The sequence below is a fragment of the Delphinus delphis genome, chromosome X, assembly GCF_949987515.2.
Source record: "Delphinus delphis chromosome X, mDelDel1.2, whole genome shotgun sequence".
Lineage (NCBI taxonomy): Eukaryota > Metazoa > Chordata > Mammalia > Artiodactyla > Delphinidae > Delphinus > Delphinus delphis.
The window spans coordinates 33,800,858-33,806,375 of record NC_082704.1 but is presented as its reverse complement, the minus strand read 5'-3'; the positions used below and the strand labels follow the sequence as shown (position 1 = coordinate 33,806,375).

At 38.9% G+C, this 5,518-nt stretch overlaps 1 pseudogene; it reads left to right on the top strand.

Annotated features, from left to right (window-relative positions):
* Positions 1–2,682: 2,682 nt before the first annotated feature.
* On the top strand, positions 2,683–3,211 carry LOC132417808 (cytochrome b5 pseudogene; annotated as a pseudogene).
* Positions 3,212–5,518: the final 2,307 nt, after the last annotated feature.

The window sequence follows — 5,518 nt, the reverse complement described above, 5'->3', positions numbered from 1 at the left end:
ATATGTACCACATCTTCTTTACCCATTCGTCTGTCGATGGGCATTTAGGTGGCTTTCATGACCTGGCTATTGTAAATAGTGCTGCAATGAACGTTGGGGTGCATGTGTCTTTTTGAATCATGGTTTTCTCTGGGTATATGCCCAGTAGTGGGATTGCTGGATCATATGCTAATTCTATTTGTAGTTTTTTAAGGAGTTCCATACTGTTCTCCATAGTGGCTGTATCAATTTATATTCCCACCAACAGTGCAAGAGGGTTCCCTTTTCACCACACCCTCTCCAGCATTTGTTGTTTGTAGATTTTCTGATGATGCCCATTCTAACTGGTCTGAGGTGATACCTCATTGTAGTTTTGATTTGCATTTCTATAATAATTAGTGATGTTGAGCAGCTTTCCGTGTGCTTCTTGGCCATCTGTATGTCTTCTTTGGAGAAATGTCTATTTAGGTCTTCTGCCCATTTTTGGATTGGGTTGTTTGTTTTTTCAATATTGAGCTGCATGAGCTGTTTATATATTTTGGAGATTAATCCTTTGTCCATTGATTCATTTGCAAATATTTTCTCCCATTCTGTGGGTTGTCTTTTCGTCTTGCTTATGCTTTCCTTTGCTGTGCAAAAGCTTTGAAGTTTCATTAGGTCCCATTTGTTTTTTTTTGTTTGTTTTTAATTCCATTACTCTAGGAGGTGGGTCAAAAAAGATCTTTCTGTGATTTATGTCAAAGAGTGTTCTTCCTATGTTTTCCTCTAAGAGTTTTATAGTGCCCAGTCTTACATTTAGGTCTCCAATCCATTTTGAGTTTATTTTTGTGTATGGTGTTAGGGAGTGTTCTAATTTTATTCTTTTACATGTAGCTGTCCAGTTTTCCCAGCATCACTTATGGAAGAGACTGTCTTTTCTCCCTTGTATATCCTTGCCTCCTTTGTCATAGATTAGTTGACCATAGGTGTATGGGTTTGTCTCTGGGTTTTCTATCTTGTTCCATTGATCTATGTTTCTGTTTTTGTGCCAGTACCATATTGTCTTGATGACTGTAGCTTTGTAGTATAGTCTGAAGTCAGGGAGTCTGATTCCTCCAGCTCCGTTTTTCTCCCTCAAGACTGCTTTGGCTATTTGGGGTCTTTTGTGTCTCCATACAAATTTTAAGAGTTTTTGTTCTAGTTCTGTAAAAAATGCCATTGGTAATTTGATAGGTATTGCATTGAATCTGTAGATTGCTTTAGGTAGTAGAGTCATTTTCACAATATTGATTCTTCCAATCCAAGAACATGGTATATCTCTCTGTCTGTTGGTATCATCTTTAATTTCTTTCATCAGTGTCTTATAGTTTTCTGCATACAGGTCTTTTGTCTCCCTAGGTAGGTTTATTCCTAGGTCTTTTATTCTTTTTGTTGCCATGGTAAATGGGAGTGTTTCCTTAATTTCTCTTTCAGATTTTTCAACATTAGTGTATAGGAATGCAAGAGATTTCTGTGCATTAATTTTGTATCCTGCAACTTTACCAAATTCATTGATTAGCTCTAGTAGTTTTCTGGTGGCATCTTTAGGATTCTCATGTATAGTATCATGTCATCTGCAAACAGTGACAGTTTTACTTCTTCTTTTCCAATTTGGATTCCTTTTATTTATTTTTCTTCTCTGATTGCCATGACTAGGACTTCCAAAACTATGTTGAATAATAGTTGTGAGAGTGGACATCCTTGTCTTGTTCTTGATCTTGGAGGAAATGCTTTCAGTTTTTCACCATTGAGAATGATGTTTGCTGTGGGTTTGTCGTATATGGCCTTTATTATGTTGAGGTAGGTTCCCTCTATGCCCACTTTCTGGAGAGTTTTTTTTTTTTTATCATAAATGGGTGTTGAATTTTGTCAAAAACTTTTTCTGCATCTATTGAGATGATCATATGGTTTTTATTCTTCAATTTGTTAATATGGTGTATCACATTGATTGATTTACGTATATTGAAGAATCCTTGCATATCTGGGATAAATCCCACTTGATCATTGTGTATGATCCTTTTAACGTGTTGTTGGATTCTGTTTGCTAGTGTTTTGTTGAGGATTTTTGCATCTATATTCATCAGTGATACTGGTCTGTAATTTTCTTTTTTTGTAGTATCTTTGTCTGGTTTTGGTATCAGGGTGATGGTGGCCTCATAGAATGAGTTTGGGAGTGTTCCTTCCTCCACAATTTTTTGGAAGAGTTTGAGAAGGATGGGTGTTAGCTCCTCTCTAAATGTTTGATAGAATTCACCTGTGAAGCCATCTGGTCCTGGACTTTTGTTTGTTGGAAGATTTTTAATCACAGTTTCAATTTCATTACTTGTGATTGGTCTGTTCATATTTTCTATTTCTTTCCTGTTCAGTCTTGGGAGGTTATACCTTTCTAAGAATTTGTCCATTTCTTCCATGTTGTCCATTTATTGGCCTAGAGTTGCTTGTAGTAGTCTCTTAGGATGCTTTGTATTTCTGTGGTGTCGTAACTTCTCCTTTTTCATTTCTAATTTTACACTAAGAAGCCATAAACAACTCAGTTTTTAAAAAATGGGCAAATGGGCCTGCCTTCCTGCCCAGGCGCAGAGCCGGGCCGCAGGGAATGTCCCGGGACAAGTCCACGGAGACGCCCACTGTACCCCGCCCGGCTCCACTGCTCCCTTTAGGGCCTGAGGCTCGCCGTGTTCCGAAATGGCCGGGGAGTCCGACAAAGCCGTGAAGTACTAGTGGAAGACATCCAGAAGCACAACCACAGCAAGAGCACCTGGCTGATCCTGCATTACAAGGTGTACAATTTGACCAAATTTTTGGAGGAGCACCCTGGTGGGGTAGAAGTCTTAAGGGAACAAGCTGGAGGTGATGCTACTGAAAACTTTGAGGATGTCCGACACTCTACAGATGCTCGAGAATTGTCCAAAACGTTTATCATTGGGGAGCTGCATCCGGATGACAGGTCAAAGATAACCAAGCCTTCGGAAACTCTTATTACTACTATTGATTCTAATTCCAGCTGGTGGACCAGCTGGGTGATCCCAGCCATCTCAGCACTGGTTGTAGCCCTGATGTATCACTTCTACACATCGGAACACTAAACACGTTCTCAGAAGCCAATGGAAGAAAAGACTGCTTTGGTCCTGGGAGAAAGAAGCCACTGTTAACTGCTTCAGCTGACAGAACCCTTCACCTGAAAATGAATTGAATACACCTGTTTTCCTTTCCTCCTACATTAGACACAAAACAAACCAAAAAGAACTGTTCTTTCTACTCCTGAATTTTTAGAGTGTGCCTTTTTATTCATCAGCTTTGTTTTGATGTTCCATCGCTATGTCATTTGCTCACTGTGGGCACAATCTTTTAAAACGTACCACCATGAATGGCTCTTTGATATGTAATTGCCTGTGATGTTTGGAATCTGATTATTTGGCGGTCATTTAATGTGCTGATCTTTCAGATCCAAGTTGTCTGTCTGATGTGAGCAGGGGCGTCCTTGGATCTCTTCTTGTGCTGCTTCATCTAATTGAATAATCAGGTATTGCATGTTTCCATTGTAGTTTTTTTTTCAAGGAAAGCCCAGAAATAATAGCTTAAAGATTTCTAATAATTGTTCTACTTGAACAATCATATAGATGATAAAAAGAGAAAGTGGTCTGCAAGACCTAGAAAAGATACTCCATCTTTTCTTTGATTAAAAACACCAGCAACATCAACAAAAGCCTGTGAACCATGAGAGAACATTACCACTGTCCCTTCTCTCAGCTTAAATATGTCATTCTGAAGAGATTCTCAGTTATACAGCTTCTCAGACTCCTCCTTCAAAGGTAAAAACCGTTTACGTGCTCCTATAAAGAAATGTTGATTCCTTAATTTGTAAAAACACACATTTGAAAGAGATTGTGGGACATTTGGAATCTGATTTTTGAAGAAATTTAGCTCTGGTGATGGGCCATGAAGAACTCTGGTGTGGACTGATTCAGTCATCCCGTCTTTGTTTATTATTCTTTGCGCAGTGCTTTTTCTTTAAATGTCGAAACTTGAGAGATGAATTTATAGACTCGAAGTACTTTGTAGTTAGCAATGATTGTCTATTGGCCTGCTAGCCGACTGACGAGCCATGGAGTTCTTCAGAAATAACTAAACACATTGGAAAGGAATTTGTTTAAATTACAGAGCGGAGATTTTTATAATCAGTGACATGTATCACCCTCCGCCTTTTTTGTCACTGGAAGTTAGAGCGAATGTAGGAGGGCAGTGGGGCAGCTGTCTCACATGGGAGAATACCTTGCAGAGGGATCCTTTGTTTAGATTTTAATAAACATAAGCCTGGAACAACAACAAGAAAATGGGCAAATGACTTGAACAGACACTTCATCAAAGAATATATATGAATGGCTAATTGGCCAATAAGTACATGAAAAGGTATCTAAAATAATTAGTTACTAGGGAAATGCTAATTAAAATAACAGTGAGATACCAAATCCCAGCCACTAGAATGGATAAAATTAAAATTAAAAAAAAATTTTTGTCAGTCGACAAAAACACATGTAGTTGAGGTTTTAGAGCAACCAGAACTCTCTTACATTACAGGTGCATATTAAAGCAGCACAGCCACTTTTAAAAATAGTTTGGCGGTTTCTTATGAAGTTAAGCGTACACCTAGTCACGATTCAGCAATTCCATTTGGAGGTATCTACACAACAGAAATGAAAACATATGTCCACACAAAGACCTGCATACAAATGCTCATAGCAGCTTTATTTGTAATAGCTAAAAGTTGGAAGCAATCTAAGTGTCCATAAACTAGTGAATAGATGAACTGTGGCATAGCCATAAATGGAATACTACTTGGTAATAAAAAGGAATACATTTCTGATACTGCCAGTAACGTGTGAATTTCAAAAGCAGTAAACTGAACAAAAGAAACCAGACACAAAAGAATACAGATTGTATGCTTCCATATATAGCATATTTTAGATCAGCCAAAAGTAATCTATGATATATAAATAACGTTAGTAGTTGCTTTATTTTTTTTAATATTCTCCAATTATCTTTTTAAAAATTAATTCATTAATTTTGTGGCTGCGTTGAGTCTTCGTTGCTGTGCGCAGGCTTTCTCTAGTTGTGGTGAGCAGGGGCTGCTCTTCGTTGTGGTGCGCGGGCTCCTCATTGCGGTGGCCTCTCTTGTTGTGGAGCATGGGCTCGAGGCATGTGGGCTCAGTAGTTGGGGCACGTGAGCTCAGTAGTTGTGGCTTGTAGGGTCAGTAGTTGTGGCTCATGGGCTTAGCTGCTCCGTGGCATGTGGGATCTTCCCGGACCAGGGATTGAACCCGTGTCCCCTGAATTGGCAGACGGATTCTTAACCACTGTGCCACCAGGGAAGTCCCAAGTGGTTGCTTTAGACTTGAGGGAAGTGGACTGCAAAGGAACATGAGGGAACTTTCTGGTGTGATGGAAATGTTCTATATCTTGATTGGAGTGACTGTTAACATGAATATATACATCTGTCATCAAACCACACATTTAAATGGGT